This window comes from Mustela nigripes, chromosome 7 (assembly GCF_022355385.1).
Source record: "Mustela nigripes isolate SB6536 chromosome 7, MUSNIG.SB6536, whole genome shotgun sequence".
NCBI lineage: Eukaryota > Metazoa > Chordata > Mammalia > Carnivora > Mustelidae > Mustela > Mustela nigripes.
Window position 1 is genome coordinate 80,747,311 of NC_081563.1, and position 15,749 is coordinate 80,763,059.

General features: G+C 41.5%; 1 protein-coding gene and 1 pseudogene across 1 annotated transcript in view; both read right to left on the reverse strand.

Moving 5' to 3' along the window:
- AFF3 (ALF transcription elongation factor 3) overlaps window positions 1-15,749 on the reverse strand; it is a 535,863-nt gene that overhangs the window by 362,931 nt on the left and 157,183 nt on the right. The window lies entirely within an intron of this gene.
- Window positions 4,108-5,186, reverse strand: LOC132021624 (peroxisome biogenesis factor 2-like; annotated as a pseudogene).

Genomic DNA, 15,749 nt, shown 5'->3' on the forward strand with positions numbered 1-15,749 from the left:
CTCCCTCTTTCTCTTTCACTCAACTCCTACAGTTTGGCACTCTGGGACAAACCAGGCTTCTGATCAAAGGCAGAAGTGACAGGGGTCCAAAAGTGTTGATTAATGCGTGCACCTACTATGCAAATCTGTGAGACAGGGGTGACCAGCCTAATGGCTTTTATATTTTTTTAAAGCATTAGCTGCAGACGGGTTGTTTGCCCCCAGGACTCAGGAAGTTAGCCTCAAAACACAAGCTCAGATACAGGTACTTTCCAATGTATGGTTCCCAAGGACATATTCCATTCCCCTGTGTCTTTAATGAGACCTGAGAGCTGTCCATTTATAATGGCTCCCACAGCACTTCTGGGGATGACTTACTTGCCTAAGCTTTTATAATACTAAAGTTCCAGCAACCACTAGTTTAAGATTTAGAATTGAAATTCATAGAGAATAGAGTTTGAAGTTGCTGAGTGAGTCTTGGCTTTTTTTTTTTTTTTAAGATTTTATTTATTTATTTGACAGACAGAGATCACAAGTAGGCAGAGAGAGGAGGAAGCAGGCTCCCCGCTGAGCAGAGAGCCCAATGCAGGGCTGGATCCCAGGACCCTGGGATCATGACCTGAGCCAAAGACAGGGGCTTTAACCCACTGAGCCACCCAGGTGCCCCGAGTCTTGGCTTTTTTAAACTTCACAACATCATAGAAGGTTCACAGTTTTAAGACACAGAATAAGCATTAATTTTCATGACCCTAGGATCACGAAGGGTCAATTTTCATGACCTAGGATCATGACCCTAGGATCATGACCCTAGGATCAGTTTGCTTTGTAACAAAATCAACAACATAATAACACAGAAATAATGGCATACTTCCCATCTCATTATTTTTGGTCAGCTTATCTCTGGGTGTGAAGAGTCAGGACCTAAGAGTAATATCCATTGACTAGTTGTTGAGCTCACAGCACTAGCTGAGATGTTAAGAATAGCAAGCTACATGCTGACCTCATGTAGCACTCAGACTCTGGCCAACAAGAGAAGCCATACGCAATAGTTCCTTTTTCAGGGATCTATATGGCCAGGAAACAGAGCGGACCCTTCTGGGTACAAACTGAGAAGGACTCCAGCTTTGAAGAGGCGATCAGGTGTTAGAAGAGCACTGTTGGATTCTTTTCCTTTTTCACTTCAATGAGTACTTCAAATCACCATTAGTCATGGAGTACTGGTTAAAGATCACTGGGATAATTCTGTTGTTGTTTCATTTATATAAACATAAGTATAAATAATTTGTATTGCAAGGTTTGCCATGTGCTCTCTTCAGTCCATGGGGACCCCAAAGAACAAGATATACAAAAGCACAGTCCTGGTAATGATAGAGATGAGGTTCATTTATCTTTCCTAATTTAGCACTACAATCAGTGTACAGATGAAACAGCTCACTCTACTTATTTTTCTCATGGTGAGAGAGCATTTCAGAAGATACTTCTCTTCATTCCAGATTTTATGCTGATTTAAAAAAAAAACAAACCATGATTTGGAAGTAGAGCACCCTCCAGTTATGTGGGGTAAGTAACAGCCACCACCAGGAGAACTGTTCTGCTCCACAGCTGTCCCCTGTGTCAGTGGCCTCTCCCACAGCCCCACTGGCAAACCCTGCTGACTCTTCTTGCTTGGGGCAGTGCTGTACTGGAACCCTACGTCACCTTACAAACTGTCTACCTGCCCAGCTACCCTGCAGGAACTAGGTGGGCAGGGACAGCATCTTGCATTAATCTGTGTCTGACAGGTACAAAATGCTCTTTGATGTTAGTTCCATGCTCTTAGGATCTGAGAATGTAACTCCAAGAGTTTAAAAGGCTACACAGAGAGGCAGCAAGGTCAGCATTCTCCATAGGACCCTGTGGACTTCATAGTTAATCATATTTTCCAATTAACTTTTCCACAGTGCTCATAGATCTTGTTTTATTCCTGATCCTAATGTACAGTTTCAATAATGTGGAGTTTTTTAATTGATGTTAAATAAGCTCCCAGAAGTTGCATTGCAATGAACTAATTTCACTGAAAGGAAAACTAGATTTGCATGTCAGATAATAAATAAATGTATGTTCATAATTAAAAGAGATTTATCTTTCCAGAAAGGAGCATAATGAAATGAAGAAGGTGGTACAGAAATTCTGAGCTCTATGCAATTAGTGATGCATTTCACCTGAGATCTTTTTCAGAAAAATACAACATTCAGAATAGTAAAGGCTTGAAATGAGTTTGAGGACCTAGCAAAAAAGTAACAAGCTTAAACTAGAGGTGGTGGTTTTTAGGTTAAGCATCTGGAAGACTCTCAAACACAAGATCTGATAGCTGGTGGAAAAGATAACTAAAGATAGCTGGAGGTATTTAATAATAAGACGGTCCCAGGAGAGAAGTGGACTTCAGCTCTAGTACCAACCCCGGCTGAGCAGTACTACCTTCCCTGGGTCCTGTGACTTCCTCAGCACAAACACCCACTGTGTGCTTCCAGCCTGGGGAGGCAGCACCAGCATCTCTTGGGCAGCCAGGAACCCCCGTAGATGGGTTTAGAACAACAGCACAAGGAAATGAAAGGGACCCTGTATAAAAGAGAGTGGGTGAAGAACTGAACCTTTGCCCATTAAAAGTTGGACTCCTGAAGCTTCTTTCCAGCATAGCTCCTTCATACCCTCAATGGTGGTGGAGATAGCGCTGTCTGGATCAAGTATGTGGTCTCTTTCAGTTCCATGGCTTGACATTGGACACTAACCTATCAACAGGGCTTCTGCGGGTTTAGAATGTAAGTATTTTATGTGAGTTTTCACAAAGTTCTGAAGTTGGAAATTTCTGGGAAGACTCCTCTGTGACCCAGCATATAAAGAACTACAAAGGCAATTCTCTAAAACAACATAGTGACACAGGGCCACAAAGGTGCTACACAGGTGTCCTTAAGTGCCTCACAGGCAGCTAAAGACAATCAAAGCAAATCAGCTCTCAGGAAGTAGGGGTACAGGGTAAGGACAGAGAAGGATGTCCTGCAGACTTCTACCCTGGCGATGGGGCAAAGTGTATCACGGGCCTTAATCCAACAGTCAGGGCTGCAATGAACCTAGACAGAACAAAAGGCCAGATCCAAGCAGACTTTCTGGACAACTTGTATTAGAATAGATATGATATATTCCCTCTTCTCATCTGCCCCCAAAAGGAAAAAGCTTGCACTCCATTCCTGAGAAGGAGCCAGTCATGAGAGAGCACTTCTATCCTCACTCAGCCTGCTCCCTCATGACTCCCTCCCTGGGCTGGAGAGAATTTTCCTATCACTGCTTAAGAGAGAAGGATCAACATGCCTTAGTCACTCTGCTATTTTGGCTCTTTCTATGACAATAGTGCATTTTTAAATTTACAGTTGATATACTGTACTTGGAATGTTATATTAATTTCAGGTGTAAAACATGGATTCGACAAGTCTATACATTAGGCTGTGCTTGCCACCATAAGAGTAGTTAGCATTCTGTCACCATAATGTCATTACATTTTTTTCTGCTCTCCTGCCATGTAGAAAGCTTAGCTAGGTAGGGCCTGCCTCTCAGGAGAAGCTCCAGTATTTTCCAAGACCACTGGGACTGGAATGTTGACTTCTGGGAGAAGAAACAGAGATTGAAGGCCACCCTCTATAATCCACTTGACCAGCTGAGATTTTGACTTACATGTGACTGTCACTTGTGTCCTATTTCCCAATTAGTCCTAGATTCAGGAGGAGACAAAAGGCATCTCTTCACATGCCTCTTCACACTCCGGCACCTTTATGTTTGAAAAAAGGAGGCTTCCTAATGTTTAGCTTTAGCAAGGGAATGGCCAATGTCCACTGTCACCTCCCATATGTGTGGCCTTTTTTTTTTAAAGAGCAACTGCTGTAAACAGAGCTCATTCTTTTTTTTTTCATTGTTTACATAATATATTCAGAATCATGTGGTTTCTAATGATTAGAATTTTGTCATGCTTGGAAAGGAACAGAAGACAGTGGCTGAGAAGCACATCCCCTCATAAAAGACACCTGAACAGTATGCGCAGGATGACTAATATTAAGGACTTGAACATAATAGTTTTCCTCAGAGAAACAATCTTAGTTTCTAAAGATAATTCACTTCTGACATCTCAGCTCCTGGTTTCAGCGGCTGCACACTGTGTACCTCTGTGCCACACTTAGGACAAGTAAAGTACATGTCAAATAAGAGACTAGTTTTAACGCAGTAATAAGAGAAGATATGCTCACATCCTATGGTTTGAGGCATGGTGGGCCACTCTCCACACAGAGAACACTGCCTCTGGTGGATAACGTGTTGTCACTATTAGGAGCACTAGTTAGACGAATACACCATGAAGACAACTTATCAATTTCTGGATATGAATAAGTGGTAAGAGAGGGGAGCATCAGTAGCTCAGTTGGTTAAGCAACTGCCTTCAGCTCAGGTCATGATCCTGGAGTCCCGGGATCAAGTCCCGCTCCGGGCTCCCAGCTCCATGGGGAGTCTGCTTCTCCCTTTGACCTTCTCCCTTCTCATGCTCTCTCTCTCATTCTCTCTCAAATAAATAAATAAAATCTTTAAAAAAAAATAAGTGGTAAGAGGAAAATCAGAAACTCAGCAAAATCATGTCAGAGAAGTTCCTTATTCAAATACTGGGGCTTGCAAAATACAGAATGAATGCCTAGGAGAGGTTCTGTCAAAGTTGCAAACTTGCCCCTCTGAAGGAAAATCAGGAAATTAATCAGCCCACCCAATTTAAAAAGTCCAACCATGATATTCATACACTGCCTGGCTTTCCCAAATGATGCCAAATGATGGTTTCGTAAGAGGTCATAGCAGCACTCTTCCAGCCACATCCCACCAATCGTACACACAGCATACCACAGCTTCTGATTCTTACTTGGTGGCTGGTACCTCAGCTTTGGGGAAAAATCATTTTTGTACCGAATATTCAAAATGGATTGTCCCACGGTGGCATTTTTAGAGTAGCTGGTGAATTCCCACAAGAATGCTTTTACCTCTGGTTCAGAGTGGGCTAACAGCCCTGGCTTACATCGATAAAAGCACTGAGAAAACTGGACCCAAACTAGCTGCTCCAGGGCCTTGTTCAGTTTAAGTGCATCCAACTGACTTATTCTTAGCGTTCTGTTTGTCCTTTTCGTGTTCTCTTCTCTGGAAGCCATGTCTTCTTTGAGGGTCTTTTACTGACAGGCAGTTAAGAAGGGAGAAGTTTTAGGAGTCTGCGAAACACCCCTGTTCCATGTAACTTTCTCTGAGACATTCTCTGGGAAGCCTGGCTTCTCCTAGCAGAAGCTGGATTAACTGCCCCCCTGTACTTTTTAAAGGATTTTAATTGTCAGAATGAGAGACACAGAGAGAGAGAGAGAGAGAGAGCGTAGAAGCAGGGGGAGTGGCAGGCAGAGGGAGAAGCAGGCTCCTCACGGAGCAAGGATCCTGATGCAGAACTCGATCCCAGCAGCTTGGGATCATGACCTGAACCAAGGGCAGATGCTTAACTGACTGAGCCACCCAGGTGTCCCTTTGTGTGGCCTCCCTTTATCCTCAGTCATGGAGACAAGCTGGAATTTCTCTTGACACAGTGTTCACATGGACTGTCACCACCAATAAACTGCCACTGTGACATGAAATTATCTGTTATCCCAGACCTTTACATATTGGGTAATACTCGCTGTATTCCTTTCTGAAGAACTTCTTACTCTGCTTAGCCAGAAATGTTATCTGGGGTCATCATTCATTCACTCACTGTACAAATAGTTAATGAGTAATTTATAACTCAAACGGGGGAGCAGAAAACAGTTATTGTCTTTATGGGACCTCTTTAAAATAATGAAGTACTGAGAATAAAAAAGTACCATGAACCTTACTGAGAGGACATACTCTCACCACGCTAGGGGTATAGTTTGGAAAGAAAGAGACTGAAAAGTTCAAATATTCCCAGAGATGGCAGACCATCTGCCAGGGGTGTGTGATGATCTTATGTTCCATATGACAACAGAGAACTTCCTGAGACCTTAGTCCCATCATGAGTATTTCAGGACTCTACAAATAGGCCCATATCCAAAGGCCTATGGTTTGTCCTAAAATTCTAACACCACTTCTCCATTCTGAATACACCTCAATTTGAAACCACTTCAGTATTTTCTATTCCACTTAAGAATGTTAGGGGAGAACGGACGAACTTTCAAGGAGGAAGTGAGAACCTCTGCTTGATGCAGCCCAGCTGCAAATAAACATGCTTCCTGGTAAGTGACCCCAGCAAGCACCCTCAATCACAGGAGCTGCATGATACATCAGTCAACAGAAGCAAAAGAAATGGAAGGAGGTGGGAAGAATATGGATTCAAACAAAACCCAAACCCCTCCATTATTTACATTCCAAAATCAGAAGAGGAAAACCTCCCAAACTAATTGGTTGATCTTGCAGCTTAGTAGGTAGGTAAGCAGGAATGTACTCAGGTAGGTAGGTAGGTAGGTAGGTATCCATGGTGAGAGCGAGCGAGACAGAGAGAGAGAGAGGGAATTTTCCAAGATGCTTAACAGGAAAAATAAATATAACCCAACATTCACGTGTTTTTCATTTTTGTTTCTTTTCCCCCATTCTGCTCCTTCCTCTGTCCCTCAGAGACTACAGCCCTCGGAGAAACGGAATTGGGTATTAGCTGGCTAGTAATTAGAGGATCTAGGTTTGCTGGTACGGAAGGATTAATGAGAGCTGGCCACACGATGCTCAGCTAATCCCTCACCTGAGGCACCGGGGGCTATTATGGCCTGGTGGTGCTGTGCGGGCAGGAATTCCAAGAAATCGAGAGGATCTTTTCCTGACAGCTTCATAAGCTGAATGTCAGCACCTGGCGTGCTTTGATGATGGGTTTTACCCTCATCAGACCACCCAGGAACTGCAGGGACAAGCAAGCCAGCTGAGTTTCAGGGACATGTCCATGAAGCTACAGGAGGATTATAGAAAAAGGGCATTCTTTTTATCTGTCAAATCCATATACATTCCTACACAGACAGGAGGAAATGCCATTTGGGACTGTGTGCTATTGCAGTTTACAGCTTGTAACTTCATCTTCTAATTTTTTTAGGACAGTAAGAAGTTATATTGGGGCGCCTGGGTGGCTCATGGGTTAAGCCGCTGCCTTCGGCTCAGGTCATGATCTCAGAGTCCCGGGATCGAGCCCCGCATCGGGCTCTCTGCTCAGCGGGGAGCCTGGTTCCTCCCCTCTCTCTGCCTGCTTCTCTGCCCGCTTGTAATCTCTTGTCTGTCAACTAAATAAATAAAATCTTTAAAAAAAAAAAAAAAGAAGAAGAAGAAGTTATACAATATTCAGGAACAAAGTCCAACTTCAAACTCAGAAGTCCCTAGGAAGGAAGAAAGGATTAGGGTGCATTCATTTGGTTTGAAGATGCTGGTCCCAGTGAGAAATTACTGGACTAGTGAAGTGTGAACACACTTGTTGGAAAGGTGAACACTCTTTAAAGTACTAATGACCTTCATTAAGAAGAAGTTTCTGCTTTCAGTAATTATTGCCTGCATTCTCTGACCTCAGTCCAGACCCCAGTCCAAGCTGGGTATATCTGTGGCATCATCCCTTGCCAACACTGTCCTCAGACGCTCAGGTTTAATACAGGACATCTGTGACTATTTGATGCATTCCTAAACCCAAAAAGTAACATTCTAGAATGATTATTTATATTCAGGAAGAAAAGAGGAGAAAAGTACAATGAATTCCATGATGGACAGGCATAAAAATCAGTGATGTTCAGGTTGGAAAGGCCAGGAGGGAGAAGAAAAAAGAATAGTACCAGCCCTGTTTTCAAGGAAATTTCATAGGCAAAGTAGACAAGTATACTTGTCTACTTGAAATTAGGTAAGCTATAGAGCTGGGGGCATGTGAGTTGACCTCAATGCAATTCTATCATTTATAAAACGGCTATAGTAGGAGTATGTATCTGATATGGCTGTGTCGAAGGATCCAATGAGTTAATACGTGTAAAGTACTTAAAAGAGTACCTGGCACACAGTAAATAATGATGATGGTGCTGACACTAATGAGGATGATGATACTGTTGTAATGGTTAATTTTTTTAACCTTTTTTAAACTGAACTGTGGCTGATCTATGTTACATTATGTAATGTTCAATTGTATGTGTCAACTTGGCTAGACCACAATACCCAGATATTTGGTGAAACGCCATTCTAGATGTTGCTATTTTTAGGTACTGTAGATATTTTTAGAGGGGATTAACACTTAGGTCAAGAGATTTCAAGTAATGCAGATACTTTCCATAATGTGGGTGGACCTCATCTAATCAGTTAAAGGCTTTAAGAGAAAACAACTGAGGTTCCTGAGGAAGAGAGAATTCTGCCTCCTGACCTCCTTCACATTCAGGCAGATTGCAGCATTAAGTCTACTCTGGGTCTCCAGCCTGCTGGCCTGCCCTGCAGATTTTAGACTTGTCAGCCATCATAATCATGGATCCAATTTCTTAATTTCAATCTCAATCTCTCTCTCTCTATATATATATCTTCATACTTTTATATATATTCATATAGATGCACATATATACATATATATCTTCATATACATATTTATAGATACCAAGTGTACTTTTGCATATATATGCAAAGAATATGTGTATATATTCATAGTATGTACTATTACTATATGTATATATATGTAAAATATGTATGTAGGTATATGTATACACACACATACACACACACACACACACACACACACTCTATTGGCTCTGTTTCTCTGGAGGACCCTAACACAAATGATATTTTCTTTTATTATTATTTCATGACCAAAAAAGATGAGAGATATACCAGGGGTCAATATTATAAACAAGATTTCAACTTGACTAACGTTTTTTGTAAGGCCATCCTGTTTGATCTTGGTTCCCTGAGAAACTGGCAGAATGTGAAGAGGATAATTTACTTAATGCATACCTAATTATTTCCTTTCTATAAGAAAATAAATACAAATGTTTAATTAAAATAAACAAGTAACATTTAACCTTCTTGATTACACCAGGGGCAAAGGTCTTCACACCCAACTCACTTACTCATATAAACACAACTCAGTTCTTGGATTTAAAAGGGAAAAAGGCATCCCTCAGTTCCCCTCTTCACTTTGTTAAAGAACACCTAAGCTCTTTCCTATGGAATAGTTCCTATCAGTTTAGACTTACCCTGTATCTAAGGAACATTTAAATATTTGCAACAAATGCAAATGAATTGTCCTAGAAGAAAAATCCAACTCCATACAGCTTTAGAAAGGCTATGATATATTAAGAAACTAACAATTTTCTTTATATTTCCTATCTCCAGACAGGGACAAATAAAGATACTTGTTAAAACTAAGCTTCCCTAAACATCCAATATTCTGACTACTTCTGCTAGATTAATGAAACAATTGAAATACAAAAAGTGAAATTTGTATTTCTTTCATTATTTGCTTATGGCATTAATCAGAACTGCTTTGCTAACTACTCTATTGTCAGTTTTCTATTGGGATAAATCTAAGGTATTAAGAGTACATAAGAGCTTTATATTTAAATCTTGTTCCAAATGATGACTACATTGTTCTGATGGGGCCCATAGCATTGAGGTTATAGTTGGATGTGTTATTCTGTATTGAGCTAAAAGCCAACTTAGGCTAAAAGTAGCCTTCTACAACCATTGAGATCTCATATGTTTCACTAAAGTTTACCTCCAAATTTAAATGTCTGATGTAGCAGGAAACTTGTGCTATAACTTAAATCAGGAGACCCTGGTGTCCCACAGTTTCTGTGTGTGTTTGCATATGAGTGTGCATGGGGTTTGTGGGCTTTCCTCTGTGACTATAAAATGTTTTATACATATTAATTAGAAAAATATCCCTCTGAAGAAGTAGGTAGAATTTTCCAGTTTTCTAAATTATCTTCCCAGATAATTTGCTTCTAAAACTAGAACTAGAACTAGGAGGCAATTCTAAATTGTCATGTTTTCTCTCTGTCCCTTGTGTTCTCACCTGCTTCATGACCACCCCCTCTTGCTCCCTTTCTTCAAGTTCCAGATTTCTAGGTCCATCATAAAAGGAATCAACAAGGACTCTGAGCATTCCCAGGATGCACTTCGGAAACCTCGAATAGTTAAATGAGCTTCTGTTTCTACTGACAGTAAACCAGCATCCAGTGAGCCCTGCCAAGGAGGGTCCTGCTGAGCATTCCTCATTAGGGTAGGGACGGGGACCGGAAGGGGAGTTTCTTTGGCAGTTAGAGAAAAAGAAACTGGCCTAGCCCTGTTCTAAATTGACAAAGACTGAGGAATTCCTTAGAAGATTCAGCAGCCATTCCTGCTACGAGAGGCTTTGCCTGAAAATTTTCTTGGACTTTTGTGTTAGGGGCTAACAAGTACTATGTTTATTGTTATGTGTTGGGCTTATTAGAGCAACTAGCATACTACGTTCAGAAAATCTAGCAGTTTTACATAATATCAATTATATATGGTACCGGCTTATCACAGTCCATTTTTCACTTCTTTACTGATAGTACCTGAAATTTGTTGGACAAGGCAATGTACCCACTTTAAAAACCACTTTTCCTAGTTTCTGCTGTGACTACTCATATGCTAAATCCTACTGAGTGGAATGTAAAAAGTTACCTAGTGGGGCTTCTGAGAAACTTCCTTAAGAGGGGACTTACACAGCTAGCAGTCACCAGTCTGCCCATCCCCCTTCTTCCTCTCCTGTCAGGAATAAGATGGTGATGGCCAGAGCTGCAGCAACTACCTTGCGACAATGAAGCAGCACTGAGGATAAAAGCTATGCACTAAGGATGGTAATTTAAAAAAAAAAAAAATGGGCCTGAGGCATGATAATATTATGGTTAGGCAGCCTGTTGAGATCGATCAATCAATCAATCAATCATTTAAAGATCCCTGCAATCTATCTCCCAAGTAGCTGCAGTCACCACCCTTTTTCCTAGTCAATTATTCAGCCTCTGCTGAGTGCCTAATGTGAACCAAGTGCTGAAGGTAGCAAGAAGGGTGAGACATACTTCATGCCCTCACGGAGCTAACAGTCTTCTGGGGGAAACATTCAGGTAAGGTGCAGGGTGCATGTTGTATGATAGTAAGATGTGTGTTATTAACCCATTCAAAAGAGGTCTATTAAGTCCCACTAAGTTTTAGATACTCTCCCAGGGATACAGTAAGGGGTTTATATCTAAATGGCAAGGAGAAGAGCAAATTGGAGAACCAAAACCAAAAACAGTAAGATTAATGAACAAGACAAGGTCAGAAAATAGGGGTGTTGTGATAGGGAATGACAGCCTGTAGCCAGCAAAGGCCTATCTGTAAAGGTAATATTTAATAAATAAAGTTTACCTGCAAATTTAAACCAAGATCCTGAACAAAGAGAGAAGAAAAAAAAGAACAAAACTGCCTTGTGGAGGGCTGGGGGAGGAATGTTTCTGGCAGGAGGCAGAGTTCCTGCAAGTGTCGCAGGCAGGTACAGGCTTAGCATGTTGGAGGATGGTGTTAATAACTCCAAGAGAGAAATTAGTCCTGACTGGGGTGAGGGAGGGGGAAATTAACGTTTCCCAAGTTGGCCTGGGCTGCAGCCAAGTCCTTCTCTCTAGAGCACAGAATTCCCAGCAGAGAAAGAGCACAGTGACGGAACCCCCTCTCCACACCCTTCCTCATGCCCTACTCAGCAATACACACCACTATCTGTGCCTCACTCCCAACCTATTTTCCTTCACTGAGAAATCATCCCACAAGACCCAGAGAAAAATAAACAAGCAAACAAACGAAACAAACCGAAGAAACCCATCCTTTTCCTTCTATATCAGGGGAAAGTAATTTTTGGCAGCAATGGCACTTTAGAAGCAGTCATCATGATGGAGGAAGGCCCAGCCTGGACCCAGATCAATGGCCACGTAGAAGTTCACTAACACCATTCCTGTTCAAATGTTGCCTGGTACCTCAGTTCAGAAGAGTCAACTGCAGCTTCCCTGGCCAGACGCCAAGCGAGTGTGGAAGAGAAGGAGCCCAGAACCTCAAAGCCACAAGAGAAACTGAGGCAAACTCAGGCCCCTTACTCCAAAACCCCACCCTAGTTCCTTATGCGGCCCCAGGAACATGCGCCTATGTGTGCAGGACAGCACCTGTGTCCTGAGTAACCTCCGATGGCTTCATGACACTACCAAGCAGATGAGGACGTCACACTAATCTTTTGGTTTAGTTAGCATTATTCAAACAGTTGGAAGTGTAGAAAAACACCAGTCCACTGACTTTAGCAGATTCCGAGGTGATTTATCCAATTTTCAATAAATGATGATGTTATCATATGGACAATTCTTTGATCAATAAGAGAAAACGTGACACTGTCCTTTTCTCAAACCAAAAGGTGCTCTTTCCCTCTGGGGGAAAATATGTGGGCTTATCAAGTGAAAAGGTATTTCTTCATTTTAATGAAAATCCTTTCTTTTCATAGATTTATTGCACTCAATAATTGTCAACTTATTACCTGGTGATCTATTTCTAATGAACTCTACTTGGTTAAAAAAGAAGCTGAACATGGAAGAATAATTTCTCATTGGTTTCCTATTACCTTTCTGATGACTGTTCAGTCTCTCATCTAAAAGTAGAGTTGGTGATGGTTTTGTGGAGTCTTCTGGTGATTTCCCTCTTACATGTTTCTCTCAGATTAGCACTTTACATAAAACTAGGACTAGTGGATCATTTGTCCCACTGATGACTCTATTTGCAATTTTTGCCTGATCATCTAGATTAGACAGAATGTTGTCTCTCAACCTAATCCATGTTGTCTTCTGTAAGTTCTCTGTGCTCAAAATAAGCCTACTTATATTGACTTTTTGTTCTAATGGCCCAAATTGAGATTGGAGTTGATGATCTTGGGGTGGAATGGATTATATTTTTTCCACGTTCTCTCAGTGTGGATATTTCTCATTATAAAATTAAAGCTGTTTAAATGTTATTATCTGTTCCCCTATCAGGAATAACATCCATATGTAGGAATGTCCTAATAAGTCAAGTGGGATTAATTAGACAAAAATTCAACTTTAGGCAAAGCGGACCAAGAAAGGATGGTGGTGAGGAACATAAACTCCCACTTCTTCAAAGTGCAGAGGTTGGTCAAAGCTTCCCATCTTCATCAAATTACACCACCTGCTAGGGGTTCAGGCACGGAAAGAAACATGGAGGGAGTCGCCCTTCTTTCACAGGCAGTCAAGAAGTTTACACTCTACGGATGAGTAAACATGCTCTATAACTCTGTTTTTTAAAGTTTTTCAGCAGTTACGTGCTACAAACCATGCTTGACCCCAGAGGTACAAAGAAGAAAAAGACAAAGCAGTGAGTAACAGAGCTAACCAAGGAGCTCCTCTGTAGCCAGGGTGACAAATAGTCGGTGGCCCACAAGACCCAAGTCCAGAAAGAGCTTACTCTGCAATGTAATCGTCAGACTATAAAATAGACATTTACATTTAATTAAGAAAGGAAATGGACCTTAAGAGGTTATCTGTTGAGGTTTTTTTTAACTTTTTAATTTTTTTAAAAGATGTTATTTATTTATTTATTTGTCAGAGAGAGAGAGGTAGAAAGGAAGAGAGTGTACAAGCAGGAGGAACAGCAGGCAGAGGGAGAAGAAGGCTCCCTATGAGACTTGATCCCAGCACCCCAGGATCATGACCTGAGCCAAAGGCAGACACTTAACCAACTGAGCCACCCAGGTGTCCCTCTGTTGAGTACTTTAAAACAGACTTAGAGAAAATAGTCCACAGGGGCTTTGGGTGATTCTCTGACATAAACTCTAATGTCATTCACCCATTTAAGTATTCCACAGTTAACGGACACCACTATGTATGAGCTGGCATTACAGAGGCAAGACATGATCCCTGCTTTTGAGATATCTTGTCCTCAGAAATAAGTGACTATACAGAGATAGCTCAGAATACAAGACTCAGTGCCTGCGGGCTGATACAAAAACAGAACCAAACATGAAGGAACCAGAGATCTGGCCTTTAGTTGGTTCTCAAAAGATACATGTGATTTCTAAGACCTGTATACTTTTATTAAAAATTCATGTTGTAATTTCTACTCTTCAATAACAACAGTGGCTCCTTCTCTCTCTGTTCATATACTGTCAGGATCTCTTGACTATATGTACACAGAAGGTACAAAGGAGTAAGTCTCCATTATCTAATTAGCAAAACACAAGGCAAGAAAACCATTCTTTGACTAGGTAAAACCACTAGCCTAATCGAACTCTAAAGAAAACTCTAACACTTTCCTTGAGGACTCCTGGCAAAGAGGACCTTCTCACCATTTCCACAGATGGAGTGAAGAGTACACAGTGAGCACACTGAGCGCCTTCTCACCTATGAAGTCACACTGCCCTCCTAGTCACCCCAGCGGACCCTGCCACAGTGTGGTCGGTTCTGGCCCTTTCTCCTCTTCCTGAAGGCAACTGGGAATGGTGAGTTTCTGCTTTTCCATCTGTCCAATTTCTAAAGTCCCCACCATCTAGCCCGGAGAAACAAGAAACTCACTATGCATCTCATCCTCACTGGGGAAACCCTATGGGGTCCAGGTTATGCAACAATGATTTCTTCAAACAACTTCTCTTGTCTCCAAAACCCAGACTACAGGCATTTTCAGACATGGCTCAGCTCTGCACTCTGGGATATGTAATCATGGAAAGTAAGCCACACATGGGCAAGATGCTTTTGGGGTTAGAAAGCAGAGGTTGTCAACAAAAATCTTACCGGCCACTCAGGAAACCTGTGACGCATGCGATGGGGGTCAGACACACCCCAGCACAGCCTGGATGACATTCAATACACTTGTTGAACAGTCAGTACAAGTGACGATGCACGTGTAAAGCCAGATGCCCACATTTTTGACAAACAGAAATCCCCCCTTTACTTATTTTAGGGATTTTCTAAATGTTTCATAGAAAAATTAACTTCAAGAACCAGGTCCCCCAAGCAATCCTCCCCCAGGCTCTGTAACAGGTACAGCCCCCACCATGAAGAAGTGCTTTCATTCTGGGAGATGACACATGCAGCGACTGTCGCTAAAAGATGGTTGATGGTCCAGAGAGAGGCTCTGATGGACATCCTGAGGTGCACCACTGTCTTCTGAATTTCTCCATAACAAGCCCCAAGCTCAGACATGGAACTTCTCTTGCAGACCGACACTCATCAAGAATAAAGGAAAGTAAATTCATCTGGGCCACCCAAATTAGAAACCAATAATCGACGAATAGGAATTAGGCCAAAGTCACATTGTTTGACACTTGTGTAAAATGGTTGTTTACCGGAACTAACAATACCAACAGCTGATAAGTGGGTGGGTCTTAAGTAACTAACATATTTAGGAGACTATGGCACCTCAGCCACCTTTAATCCACAATCATATACGAATAACACACTAATCTCAAATCTTTAGGGTAGTGATTTATGTCTTTTCATTTGTGTATCAGTCATAGCCTTGTACTCACTACATCCTAGATAAAATGACCCTAATAAAAATATGTCACCTTAGGGGTTTCTATTTGCCAACATTTTGTTCTCCTCATGCAAGCGAATGTATTATTTGTTTCAGTCAGGTCATTACATAAATATTTATTCAATACCTATTATTTGCAAAGCCCTGTATAATGTACAGGATGTAAATATAAACAACACATCTAAGCAAGTGCCTGTAAATAA